At 45.4% G+C, this 14,933-nt stretch overlaps 1 protein-coding gene and 1 pseudogene across 2 annotated transcripts in view; both read right to left on the bottom strand.

The window, feature by feature from the left end:
* The window catches only part of afg2a (AFG2 AAA ATPase homolog A), a 594,246-nt gene that overhangs the window by 298,249 nt on the left and 281,064 nt on the right, over positions 1-14,933 (bottom strand). The gene's annotated exons all lie outside the window — the stretch shown is intronic.
* LOC139251862 (U2 spliceosomal RNA) lies at positions 7,068-7,306 on the bottom strand (annotated as a pseudogene).

Raw genomic sequence — 14,933 nt, 5'->3', positions numbered from 1 at the left:
TTTTTTGGTACCGAGCCTTGCAGAGAAGATTTTAGAGGTTTTTAAAATTATGAAGGCTTTTCATTGTATGAATAGTTAAAGGCTATTTGCTCTGGCTGGGGAAACAGTGGCAAGGGGTCATCGATTTAAAATTGTTAATAATAGAATAAAGAGAGAGATTAGAAGAAATTTCTCTACAGAGAGGGTTGTTTGATCATGGAATGCAGTGCCACAGAGAATAGATATGGCAAAGCCATTTGCATTTTTTTTTAAAGGGAAAATTGGATTAATATTTGAAGCAAAGAAAGATATAGAGCTACGGGAAGGGTGTAGGGCAGTTTTGCATTGTTCCAACAGAGAGTCAGCATGGACAAAATGGACTGAATGGCCTCATTCTGTGTTGGAAACTTCTATGGTTCCAATAACTGCTCATCTAGGATTTTCTATTTTCATTGTCACTTACTTCCATACATTCTTCCTTTCAAAAATGACAGGCAAAATGGGAGCAGATTCATCCATGCTTTTTAAACTGAAACTCCTCCATGGATAGTCCCTCGACAGTTCGTGTTTTCCACAGCAGGAGACAGATGCAGTTCCTAGATTTTCCTTTCCTAAGACAATACAATCTGCCGAGGAAGTGACACAGTTCATCCATCACCCACAGCGTTTAGTTGGTTAGTGTGGTAGGCATTGCTGTGAGTCAGTTCCGACAACCACAGCAGGGTAACTCAAAGCACTGGGTCAGCAGATCACTGGACTGCTCCAACAGAACAACTTTGCACAACAAAATATACTTGGTTTAAATTAAAATTGTCAAGCAGTAACCACAAATAGAAACACATTATATTAAAGATTGATCGTTAAAAATTGAAGTATAGATACTGAAGTGTAGAAAAGATCGTCAGCAATGTTTTCATACAAATTGCTTAATATATGCTATTTTATTTGTTTTAAACAGTTTAATGCCTCAGTTACAATAACAGAGAGGAATATGATACAAATGCGTTAAGCATTCACACAATAATATTACCAACAGTCGTTTCTACACTGAGTACCTACACACAATTTTCTAGAAAATAATTTATAGCTTGGTTATATTCAATAATAAAGAAAAGACAATGCCAGTAGTTTCTTTAACCTTTAGTAGTAGGGGCTAAAAATAGAGCCAAAACTAATGCAGAAATCAATTGAAAATTTAGCGCTTTATGATGAACTATATGGTTGAAAAATTGAAAATGGCTCAAATAACGGTGAACCTGAAAGAAGTTGAGCGTAGGAAAGAGCTGATGGTAAGCAGACTTCCCAACAACAGCACGTTAACAATTAACAATAATGTAGCTATCACAATTCATCAGATCGTTGCGAAGACATTTGCCAAGGTACCAGATAAAACTCTACAGATGTAACACAAAATAATTTTCTCAGGAAAGCTAAACTATAATGGAAGTAGCAAATTATAAGCCACATTAACTATAATGGCTTTAGAACAGAAACAGCTCAAAGGATCAGGCTCGAGCAAAAATTGGGCCGGTGTAAAAATATTTTCATAAATCGAAGAAGTTTCAAACAATGATAAAAAATTAACTACAAAAATATTTTGCTTTTAAAGCCCAGGAAATACCTAGAGATTTCATGAGTTCACAGAATTGGAATTATGTGTTCTTCCATCCTCCCTGGGAAATTTTATTACAATAAATCTACAGACACAAGTCTTAGAATCCATTTGATATCTTACTTTGTGTGCTCATTTTGATTTGCTATATTGGTACCAGGTTAAGTAAAAGTCTGTTTGATTAAAGTCTTTGCTGTGGTAAATTTCCCGCTTTCTTGAGGGAATACTCCTTATTATAAACATAATTGCTTTAAAAATATCACACCATGAAGTAGATTAACTCACACAGAACATTAGGGAGGTTAAGGCCTTTCTGACTGGGGGCAGGCGGCGGGACCGACCCATCCGCAATTGCCTCCGAGCCGGGGGCGGCAGGAATGGATTTCCAACGTGTCCCGTGTTTCCACCCCACCTGGCGCTCCGACCCCTAGTCGGACGTGTGCCGACCCCTATTCCGCCACGCATGGGAAATTGCTCGCGGGAGTGCGGCCGCCACCAGTTGGTGCCCCCGACAGCTTCACGAGGTGGGAAGATGCCAGTGGCTGGATGGTGCGGCTGCCCTTAAAGGGGAGGGCACACTGGCGCGGCCGCCATTTTGTTTTAATTGTCATCCGACTGCTGAGTCGGCTCGACAATGGCGGCCGCTGGTTCGGCTGGGTTGTCAGCAGGCCGCCCGGCACCCCCTCTTGGGTGCGGGACCGCTGGCCCAGCCGAACCCCTCCCTAGTGGCCCAGTGGGCTCCACGTAGGCCCCGCAGCCTCCCTCCCCTTTAAGTGAAGGGGAGGGACACTGCGGTGCATCAGTGTGATGGGGATGGACACCGCCTTGCTCCCGACCCGATACCACTCCGATACCGCCTCCAACAGCTCCGCTTAAATCGAAGTGCCCTCCCCAATTTCTTGCTGAGGGCAATTTCAGCCCCTATGAATTCAGGTATTTAAATTAATGTGTGTGTGAGAGACAGAGTGTGCATGTGTGAGGGGGATGATGTCATCTTTGCATGCAAGTCAGACGTTGGTAGTACTGTAACTTAGTCTGAAGCATTCAGCTGCTCCTGTTGTCCTCTAGTCTGCAATTCAGAGCTTAACCTCTGTCTTTCACTTTTATGACTCCATCCTTAGTGCTTCGTTTACAAACAATTTTGACCTCACTATTTCTTTCTGACCTCAGATGGAACTTCCATATTTCCCATGATAAAGCTGTTTCCAAGATTTTTTCTTTTGCAGCAAACAGTTTACTCCTCTGAACTCTTAGGCCTCGATATTAATCGCCGCCAGGATGGGCAGGAGAGGACTAACATTTTTATATAGGGAGCACTGTCGTTTTTACGGCGGTGGGTTTTGTGTCTTGCGAATGTTCAGCCCGAGAGAGGCGGGGTACTTCATTAACATATTTAAAACAGGCTCCCACAGTGCAATTAGCAACCTGACTTAAATTTAGCCACTGATAGCTGGATTTTCCAGGGCTCGGGAAACCCAGCAGTAAAAGGGAGGCGGGAGCTGCCAGCTGATGAAGGTAACTGCCTTTTACAGCACTCCTCGTCGGCCAGGAGGGCTGCTCCCAGCCACTTAAGAAAGCCTTCTGTCTCTGCTCTGCTGTGATCGCAGGCCTCCCACTCCACCCCAGATCGCACACCCACTTCTCCCTCCCTCTCGCAACTGTCTCCTCCCACATCCCTGATCTCTCACTCCCTCCCTCCATTCCAACAATGGCCTCTCTACCCCTCTTCCTCCCAAGATCAATCTCTCACTCCTGCAATGGCCTCTCCCTTCCCCAATCTCATTCCCTCCCACTCCCCAGACTCGATCTCGCGCTCCCTCGCTCTAACAATGGTCTCTCTTCCTCCCCAATTCCTGATCTCTCACTCCCTCCCTCCAACGATTGCCTCTCTACGCCCGCCCCCCCCGCCCCGCCCCCCAAAAGCCTAATCTACTCCCTCGAGCAATGGCTTCTCGCTCCCTCCCTTTCGTGATGGGCTCTCTACCCACCCACCCATCCGCCAAGCCTGATCTCTCGCTTCCCCCCCCTTCCCGAATGCCATGGACCATCCCCAAGGTTCCATCCCTGGCTGTGGCTTCTGCTGGTGCTTTTCCCGCCCGGCAGCTAGCCAACCTGTCAATTTGACCGGCTGCCGGATGGGAAATGGAAGGAAAAAAAATTATAATGAGGTCTTGCCGTTAATTTCGATAGGTCCTCCGTGTTCCGATCTTGCCGGGTTTCCCCGCACTACTCCGCACCCGCTCCACCTCCTCGTAAATATCGGGGCCGCAAACTCTTTATAAAGCCCAAGTCCATCCATGATTTAAATACTACTCGCATATCTGGGGAGGCTCTTCTCTCGCACTTCAGGATAAGATACAAGAAAATGGTAATTCTAAATCCCACATCTTGTTCAACCGCTCTCTTATTCCACCATTCAATTAGATCATGGATGATCTCTACCGCAATTCTCATCTTTGGTTGATAGCCCTTGATACCTTCACCTAACAAAAATTAGTCTTGAAAATTTCAATTGAACCAGGATCCAATGCCTTTTGGGGGAGGAAATTCCAGGTTTCAATGGCCCTTTGTTTGAAAAAACATTTCCTGATTTCACTCCTGAATGGCCTAGCTCTAATTTTAACATTGTGTATCCTGGTTCTGGATTGCCCCACCAGAGGAAACAGCTTCTCTGTATCTACTCTATCAAATGCTTTAAACACCTCAATTAGATCACCCCATAACCTTATAAACTCAAGGGAATACAAGCTAAGTTTATGCCATCCGCCCTCATAATTTAACTCTTTAAGCCCTGGTATCATTCTGCTGAATTGCAACTTTCCTGGTCTCTACTTTATTGAAACTACTATGGCCATTGCTCCTCAGCACTTTCCTGTCTTCACTCTAAGCTCCAAAATACATACTGTCCCCCTCCTCTCTACATCATAGAGCCTCTTATACTAACTCCTTCTTTACCAGGGCCTCCTTTTGTTTCTGTCTTTCTTCGCTCTTATACTCTGCAAGCTCTTAAGTTTGATGTCAGCTGATCACTCCTTCCTAATTTACCTCATTGCTGTGAATTTCCTCAGGGGTTCTCCTGATCAGCTTCCATAACGTCAGCAGAAATCCTGTTTATGCGTTTACCTGGGAGTTCTGCCAGCTGGCGGCTGATCAGGAGAACCCCAAAGAAATTGCCAGTGCATCTCCTTTACTCTTTCAGCAGTGGTGGTGCCCTGCAGTATGGGTCTATACCCATCACATTTGTTTCTCAACAAAAAAAGTTTCCATTCTGTGGGGTAAAGTATTATACTTCATTCTTAGGCATTTCCATCTGTAATAGCAGTTTTGTTTTTGTTACTTTATATATAAACACATTGGGGCTGAAATTGCCCCTTTGCGCAGTACCAGTTAGCGCCGCCGGCCAGCGTTAATGGTGCGCTAATGAGTTTGCGTGTGGGCGCAGCGGCACGAGAGGATTTGCCCCCGGGGCTCCACCGGCCAAATGTGGTTTGCGCTGCCCTCCGCGATTAGTGCGTTACCATAGTGCATACACGGCAATGACGACATCGCCGTGCGCTAATCCCTTTGCGCTCTCCGGGGGAAATTGTCCCGTGGGACACAAGGTTGAGGTCATCATCATAGGCAGTCCCTCGGAATCGATGAAGACTTGCTTCCACTCTTAAAATGAGTCTTTAGGTGGCTGAACAGTCCAATACGAGAACAACAGTCCCTGTCACAGGTGGGACAGATAGTCATTGAGGGAAAGGGAGGCGGGGGGGGGGGTTTGCCGCACGCTCTTTCCGCTGCCTGCGCTTGTTTTCTGCATGTTCTCAGCGATGAGACTCGAGGTGCTTGGCGCCCTCTCGGATGCACTTCCTCCACTTAGGGCGGCCTTTGGCCAGGGACTCCCAGGTGTCGGTGGGGATGTTGCACTTTATCAGGGAGGCTTTGAGGGTGCCCTTGTAACATTTCCGCTGCCCACCTTTGGCTCATTTGCCATGAAGGAGAAAGGTCGACGTGGGGCAATGCCAACAACAGCTTTTCAATGCGAGAAATTGTGGTGGTTGTGGCGCTCTGGCCGCCCTTAAAGGGGAGGTGGTAGCGCGGCGGCCGAAATCTTTTTTCTGTCGGATGACTTTTCAGTGGGCCCAACAATGGCGGCCGCTGGTGTGGCTGGGCCGCCAACATGCAGCCCCGCACCCCGGCCGACACTCTGCCTGGTGGCCCAGTGGGCGCACTAAAGGAGCGGCAGAGTTTGCAGCGGCCCTCCCATTTAAAAGGGGAGGGACGTTGTGAGGCGGCAGTATGACGCGGCACGTCTGCGTCGCGCTGACGTCATCAACGCTGTAAACGCCACGTGAACGCTCCGTTACCGCAGCAGCAAGTTTTTTTTTAACTCCAAGAGCCCAAATATGCACAGGTCCCGGCACTTTCCGCACAGGCAGAAAAAAAACATTCGAATTATGCGCTGTCAACCCAGCTGGGGGCAAATTCGGCATCATTATATTTAATGTTGAGTTGTTTTTTTTCTTTTGATTTTCTCCATATCTGCTCCTGATGGCACTGATTCATGCGAGGATATGATTCAACAAAAACCTCCAGCCCCCTGATACTCACCAAAGTGACAATTCTCAAAATGTGAACCTAGACAGTCAGCTGGATATTTGACTGCTGTGGGCATCATGATCAAGTCTGATCCTGTCTTCACTTGACATCCACAGACACGCATTATCCAGCAGTTATAGAATAGCAATCAGATAGGGCCCTTGATTCTGTTATATTAGCTAGGACTCACTTTATCGGCTGAAAACTGTGAATTTTGTTGAATCTTGCAATAGCCAACAAGGGCTGAGACCAAAAACGTGTGTGTTGCATAATTTTCGCCTATAGTCCTATTCCTTTGTTTCTGGACAATATTTCCGCTAATATAACAGTTTGTATTAACTAACCTCAGTTAGTGCCACAAGACGTTCCAAGCTCTTTAGCAAAGGGAGTTATGTTCGGTTATCGCTGCCACATTCACAACAAAACAAAAATCATATTAGTGGAGAAAGTTTCCCGGTTTAACCCCCTCTACACATTGGGCCAAATCAGATGATTCTCATTTAAAAGTAATAAAGATTCCTGCAATTCTCAGGAGTAAAAGGGATGTCACATTTCCTGAATAAAAGTTAAGAAATCCAAGCCCAAAGGTTCTTTTTTCTCTTCAGTTTTGTGAGCATTTCCACAAATAAATTCAGAGTTTATATCTAGGTAAACTGAATCAAGTACAACACATCTTCTCAAAATGTGCTTCAAGGTGGACATTACTAACAAAGGTGCCAAGTTAAAGGGAAGTGCCATCATGAAATGTACCCCATCAGATAATGCTTTATTTTTTTTATTTAATTTTTTTGAAGCCAATCTTTCCAATTTTTTGTCAGATCACAAACGCCAGAGGTCACCTTGCACACATCAAGGATCACCCTGCGCTAATGCTCTTAGCCAAAAGGCCGAGAGCCACTGCACCGTTCCTGGAAGTACTGCAATACCAGGTTCGTGCCATGGAGGTGGATGGGTCAGGCCCCCCCACACACCTCCGTGGAGGTGGATGGGTCAAGCCACCCCACCCACCTCCTATTTCCAAAAAGCATAGGAGAACCACCTTCCTGATCCAGGGAGAACCACGTTGGGGTCATGGTTACTCCCCTGTCAGGTCAGTTACGCATGATCTTAGCCAAAAGGCCGAGAAGCGATCCATCAGATAATGCTTTATACTTCTTATAAATACGGGCCCAGAATTTTCAGTCGAAATGGTGGTGTACTCGGAGTACACCGCTATACATCCTTTGAAATCCACCACAAGTTCGGGATTTCCGCATGTGTGAAATCTGGAACTTGCGGTCTGTCAACGGATGCGGGCCACGAAAAAGCAATCGCTGGCGCAGAGTTGGACTATTTGCCCATCGACTGGCCAGCAATTGCACACGGAAATGTTATGGTTGATGCAAGCAGACGCAGGGCCTGTTTGCATCAGCGTAAGTGGATATCTAGGACATTAATTAAATATTTTCAATTGTAAATTATACACATACACTATTTGAGTTTCTGCAAATATTGGCCTGGATCACAGTTTTAATGATGTCTAAAATGATCAAAAAATTAAATTTTTTATGAGGTTGGCGGAATGAAGATAATTACGAATAAAACACCAATTCTGCAAACTATAATTAGATTTCGGGATTCCAATACACCTCATTACGGGATTTCCTTAAGAAATTATTAAAATGGAACTCTGCTTTGTGATTGGAGGACTAGGCCCACGTGATCCCAGGAACTTTTCCACACCACCTGGGCCATTACGTTGCCCTCCACCTCGCAGCCTTGCCGTCAGCAGGTAGGTTCGTAATTCTTCCTCAGGTCATCTCCAACCGCAATTTTTGGCCCACTGGTTTTTGATTTATGTTTAGCATTCCCCCAGTCCTCATCCTTTAGGGCAAGTTATTTCCCTCGTAGAAAGAAAGACTTGCATTAATATAGTACCTTATCAAGTCCTTGAAGTGTCCCAAAAGAGCTTCACAACCTATGGGTCACTTTTGGAGTGCAGACATTTTAATTAAGTCTGTGAATGTGGCAATCAAATTGGAATAGCAAGTTCTCAAAAACAGCAAACAGATAATAACCAATTTATCTCTTTTAAATGGAGTTGGTTGAGATGAGAACCATTGGCCAAGACACCACTCTTCTTCAAATAGTGCCTATGAGATCTATTAGGTCTACCAGAACAGGCAGACGCCGCCTCAGTTTAACATTTCATCCAATAGGAGACATCCCCTGAACACTACATCAGAAGTGTTAGCCTTAGATTATGCATAGGTATAAAGTAAGGTTTGATCGCACATCCAACTAACTCAGATGTTAGAATGCTACCAACTGAGCCAAGCTAGCATTTGCTCATTTTTCTTAATAGTGTCATCGATATCTTTTGCTTGGGAGTGGATTTCACATACAGTTTCTGCTTGCGGCATTAGAACATGTACAAATGAGCTAGGTGATCTTCCAAGTTAAATGTTCCCTCATCCAGTCTGATGTTCTTTCCTCCTTTTACAAAGGCATTGGCTTTTTCTGGAGGACTGTTTCATATAATCTGGTCTCCATTTTACAAAAAGGATATAGAGGCACTGGTGAAGGTGCAGAACAGATTTACAAGGATGATACCAGTGCTCAGAAGTCATAACTATCAGGAAAGACTGAACAGGTTGGGGTTCTGTTCTCTAGAAATGAGAAGCTGAGGGGTGAGCTAAAAGAGGTCTTTAAAATTATGAAGAGGTTCGACAGAGTAGACGTAGAGAAAATGATTCCGCTTGTGGGGAATCCAAAACTAGGGTCATAAATAGTCACTAATAAACTTAACAAGGAATTCAGGAGAAACTTCTTTACCAAGAGAGTGTTAAAATGTGGAACTTGCTACCACATGAAGTAGTTGAGGCCAATAGCATAGATGCATTTAAGGGAAAGCTAGATAAGTACATGAGGGAGAAAGGAATAGAAGGTTATGCTGATAGGGTTAGATGAAGGTTCATCTCGGATAGTGCAGGCACTGCACTGCCCCATTGGAGTGTTACAAAGAGTTTAAACATGACTGCACAGAGATAGAGGGCTGCACTCAGGTTCTCAGATGACTCCCTTCATATGCTTGTGGAGGGAGTGAGAGCATGCAGGGAGGTTCTCTGCCCTTCCAATGGGTGGAAGAGAGCTCCCCAGCAGGCCAACAGAACCTGACTCCAAATAGCAGAGGAGGTTAACAGTAGGATTGTTGTGAGGAGGACTTGGGTGCAGTGCCACAAACGTTTCAATGATCGCATTACATCAAGAAAGGTGAGTTCCCAAGCCATACTCAACTTCATCCTGCTGTGCCCCTCATCACATCCCCATCACTCTGCCTTCCCAACCCTACTCCTGAATATCTTTACTCACACCAGCATACCTTGCACATCCACCCATCCCTCTCTCTCTATCTACATTATTACATCCCCATCTGACTAGCCACCCCTCATACTCACATCCATCCTTGTGCTTGGTCTCCTCAAGGATGTCATGAACCACGTCTTCAGTGGCTAGCCCTTGTCTCCAAGCAGCTAGCCGGAAAGTCTGTTTAGAGGAGTGAACAGCAGAGGGGGGGGGGGTGTGTGGACTGGTACAGGATGAAAGAGTCATGACAGCTGCCAGGGAATGCAGCGCACACATGCATGATTGCATGATGATCTTACTATGGGTGCAGACGAGCTACACATTGTCAACTGCAAAGACTTCCACTCCCTCAAAGACTCCTGGGTGATGATGTGGTGCCTTGATGATCACATTTGTGCAGTCGATGATGCCCTGCACCCAGGGGAAGCCAACCAGAGCTGCAAAGCCTGCTCAGTAACACTGGCATCATCAAAGTTGATATAATTGGCTGACTTATCAAACATGTCATTGGTGACCTACGAGATGCATCTGTGGGCGGCCGACTGCGAGATGCCGCAAATGTTAGCTGCAGATCTCTGGAAGGAGCCTGAGGCGAAGAAGTTGAGGGCACTGGCGACTTTGATAGTCACTGGAAAGATGTGTCCACTCGTTCCTCTGGGTTGCAGAGGCCTATGAGCAGAATACCAGTCAAGACACAGAGCACAACACAAGGTGAGAAGTGAAAAATGAGGCAAGTAGGAAAATAAAGGACACAAGAAAAGGTCATTTGTCCTATCAAACCCACCCAGCCAAAGTCCATCTATGATTATTCCACTGTGGGGACTCCTCCATCCCTACCAACATCACCTGTCCACCACCTACCCAACCCTCCGCCCCCAACCTTTCTTGAACAAAACCTGTACTGTTAATATCTATAAAAAATGTAAACGGAGAGCATGTTACTTATTCAATGCAACCCTCAGTCAAGTGATGCCATTACAATTTTGATCTAGTGTCATAAATCACTTCCTGTCACATAATATGAAGCACAATGGATAAAGGTGGTACCAGTGAATAGAAAAAAATGGCATCAGTAATAGGCAACAAACTCTATTGGGGAAGCTCCCTCACTCATACACACAAGATTGTATCTATTATAAAATACCTTTAAAATAAAAAGGCTAGGGTTATTTTCATTAGGTTATCACCATCTACATTAGGGAAGCAAACTTGAACGGGTTTGGCTGACAACTGGTTTAGCCATTCACTGCCAGATTTGGCTGGACCACAAAGTATTATTCGGGTTCTGCTCTCATCTTCCAAAACTGCTCACTATTCCAGGATGAGTCCGGAATGCGAAGATAACCTCGGCTTCTATTCTCTGTTGCTGACCGTTTTCTTAAACCTCTCTCCCCTCCACACTCACCTCCAACAAGTGCGAGGAGCTCATGGACTTCTTTGTCTATAAGATTGAGATCATACGATCAGCTTCCTCTTCCACTTCCCGTTCTTTCCCTAGCCCACCAGGCCAAACTTCCTCTAAGGTACCCTTCTGCCCTAGCCCTGAACTTGCATCTTTCTCCAGTTTCTCTCCGATCTCCCCTCTTGACCTCCCCATTCCCACTCAACTGCTGACACTCAACTTCCTTTTCCAGCTCCCATGTTAGATCACATTGTTAATGGTTCGCTCTCCTCAGGCACTGTCCCCCTCTCCTTCACAGCTGCCATTATCACCCCACTGCTCAAAAAAACAACCCTTGACCCCTCCGTCCTTGCAAACTACTGCCCCATCTTCAACCTCCCTCTCCTCTCCAAAGTCCTTGAACATGTTGTCGCCTCCAAAATCCGTGCCTATCTTTCCCAGAACTCCATGTTTGAAGCCCTCCAAATCAGATTTCCGCCCCTGCCACAGTACCGAAACAGCTCTCATCAAAGTCACAAATGACATCCTATCTGACTGTGACAAAGGTAAACTATCCCACCTTATCCTGTTCGACCTGTCTGCAGCCTCTGATACGGTTGACCACTCCATACTCCTCCAATGCCTCTCCACCATAGTCCAGCTGGGTGGGTCTGCACTCATCTGGTTCTGTTATCTATCTAATTGGAGCCAGAAAATCCCCTGCAATGGTTTATTTTCCCACTCCCACATCATTACCTATCCTTGGCCTCCTCCTATTTCTCATCTACACCCCTTGGTGACATCATCTGAAAATACGGCATCAGTTTCCACATGTACGCCAACGATACCAGCTCTACCTCACCACCACTTCTCTCGACCTCTAAATTGTCAGGCTGCTTGCCCGACATCCAGTACTGGATGAGCAGAAATTTTCTCCAATTAAATATTGGGAAGACCGAAGCCATTGTCTTCGGTTCCCCCCACAAACTCTGTTCCCTAGCCACCGACTCCATCCCTCTCTCTAGCATCTGTCTGAGTCTGAACCAGACTGTGCGCGACCTTGGTGCCATATTTGACCCTGAAATGAGCTTCCATCCATATATCCACAGCATAACTAAGACTGCCTATTTCCACCTCCGTAACATTGCATGTCTCCAGCTCATCTGCTGCTGAAACCCTCATCCATGCCTATGTTACCTCTAGACTGGACTATTCCAATGCACCCCTGGCTGGCCTCCCACATTCTATCCTATGTAAACTTGAGGTCATCCAAAACTCAGCTGCCTGTGTCCTAACTCGCACCAAGTCCCGATCACCCATTATCCCTGTGCTCGCTGATCTACATTGACTCCCGGTTATGCAATGCCTCGATTTCAAAATTCTCATCCTTGTTTTCAAGTGACTCCATGGCCTCCCTCCCCTCCCTATCTCTGCCCCACAACCTCCGAGATAGCTGCACTCCTCAAATTCTGCCCTCTTGAGCAACCCTGATTATAATCGCTCAATCCCTCATAAAACCTCTCCACCTCTCTCTATCTCTCGTTCCTCCTTTAAGATGCTCCTTAAAACCTATCTCTTTGACCAAGCTTTTGATCACCTGCCCTAATTTCTTCTTATGTGGCTCAGTGTCAAATTTATGTCTTATAACACTCCTGTGAAGCGCCTTGGGATGTTTTACGATATTAAAAGCTCTATATTAATACAAGTTGTTGTTTGTGTCTTTCGACACACCTCTGTTACACTCTCTATATGTAAATCGGTGTTGTGCTATTTGCTGGGGACCTCAGATACAAATGACTCTGAACCCAAATTTGAAGCTTGGTGTTCATCAGAGCTTCACAGAATGTGATATAAATTGCCAAAGCCAATCTGTTGCTCTCTGCAGGAGACAAGAAACTCAGCACTTGTGAAATTGTGCATTGATGTACTAATTGAATCCCATTGCGCACAAGAAATGAAGCAAAGGTCAGTGTAAATCTAGTAAGCGGGGGCACTTGATTCAGATCATTTTTACACCAGGGTGAGTGCAACAGGAGGAAATGTCTTCTGTATTTATTTATATCCAGCACAGTACTGCGGGAATACTGAATTGTCATAGTTGCCATCCTTGGATAAGACATTAAGCCAAAGTTTCATCTGTGTGTTCAGCTGGAGTTTAAATGATCCAAAGAAGATCAGTAAGCTCTCTCAGTGTCCTGGCCAAAATTCTTTCCTCAACCACCAAAAACATTTCATTCATTTCATTGCTTGTTCGTGGAATGTTGCTGTTGCAGAATGGCTGCTGTGTATTCCTATATAATAAGTAACTGCATTTCAAAAGTTATTAATTAATTGTATGATACGCTGAGCCATTTTGAAGGGGTGATATGGCACTATATGAATGACTATATTCAAATAAAGGCAAAGCAAATAGATGCATTGTTTCACAGGAGTTAAATTGTCAAACTAACGACAGGTTGAACCTCTCTTATCCGGACGAGGGGTGGTCACATTAAATTGGATGGTACAGGTACTGAGCAAGGGGATATCTGGGCCGGCTGGTTTGGGGCTGGGAGTGCGGCAGAGAGATCATTGGGGGGGGGGGCAGTGGTTGATCGCGGGGTCAGGCCAGCGATTGCGAGAGTTGGCAGCAAGGCAGGACTTCAATTTGTTCATGTCGGAGCCGGGAATGGTTCTGGATGAGTGGTGGTTCTAGATAAGGGAGTCCCAGATAAGAGATAAGAGAGGTTCAACCTGTATCATGAAAAGCAACTGCAGTCATCCCCTATCTAAACAGAACTGGTACATCCGGGGATCCAATGAACTGTATAATTAAAATGCCCTACAAGAATAATTTACCTTTGTCTATTCAAAGAACACAAAGGACTAATGAAAACAATGAAGGTCTGATTATTACACGATTTCTCTGTGAATCTAACTGCTCTCTGGCACCACATTACTGCCAGCATTACATTTTGTTTCCATCTCAAACGTTTTCAAGCTAGCTTTAATCATGTAAAATTTGAAGCAGACACAAAGCTCTTCTAAGGTTTTTATTTCACTATGAATTAGTGTCTTACATTTAAAACGCCTTTCATCAGCAGCTTGTATTGCCTTCAGGTGCCTATAAATTCCTTCTTGTCTCTGCAGTGCTGTCTATCAGACCGTGTCATCAGTTTTACTGCAGGCAAGAGACACCACACCTCTTCCTGAGACACAGACAACACAACAATTAGAGTCAGGCCTCTATATCACCCATTACAACCACTCTTTTTTGCTAGGTACTTATCAGAAACTGGTTGCCAAAGTAAACAGGGTCAGATTTCCAATGGCTAAATTCCAGGGTGGTGGTGGGTAGCAGTTGGGCTGAGAAGGAGACTATTTAAGTTGAGACTACAGGTAAATTCTCCACAATCATGGAACAGGTAAATGTTGAAGAGAGAGAGAAGTGGTGGGGAGGGAGGAGGACAGGGAGGAGGAAAGGTACAGGGGAGAGGGAAAGGGGGAGTAGCGGGGGAGGGGGACAGAGTAGTGGGGATGGGGGGGGAGTAGTGGGAGAGAGTAGAGAGAGAGAGCTCTCTAGTTTATAATGACTCTGAAAAGTAACAGTAATATTGTCATGTATGCAAACTCTTTGTATTCACCATGTAACTATGTACGATGTACCACCTGAGAGCGCTGCTGCTGGAGGCCCAGGGGTTTCCTGCCCTGGGTGTGCGGGGGGCATATAAAGGCAGCCAGCCATACTGCCTCTCACTTTGTAGTCGTATTCAATGGACTGAAGTCGCACAGCTCTTACTCACAGTACAAGGCCTCGTAGAGTTATTCAATAGTAATTGCAGACATAATAACTGGCGACGAGAATACGGACTTTCACACGATTATGGCTACCTTTGGCACACTAAAAGACTTTGCAGAGGGTGATGTTTGGGATGACTTCACAGAAAGGCTCGAGCAATATTTCATGGCAAACGACCTGGCAAGGGAGACGGACACATTGGCGGAGAAGCGCAAGGCTATACTGCTGATCAGTTATGGGCCCGAGGTCTACTG

Source organism: Pristiophorus japonicus, chromosome 2, assembly GCF_044704955.1.
Source record: "Pristiophorus japonicus isolate sPriJap1 chromosome 2, sPriJap1.hap1, whole genome shotgun sequence".
Classification (NCBI taxonomy): domain Eukaryota; kingdom Metazoa; phylum Chordata; class Chondrichthyes; family Pristiophoridae; genus Pristiophorus; species Pristiophorus japonicus.
The sequence above is the reverse complement of the archived record's forward strand: the minus strand, read 5'-3'. Positions and strand labels throughout refer to the sequence as shown.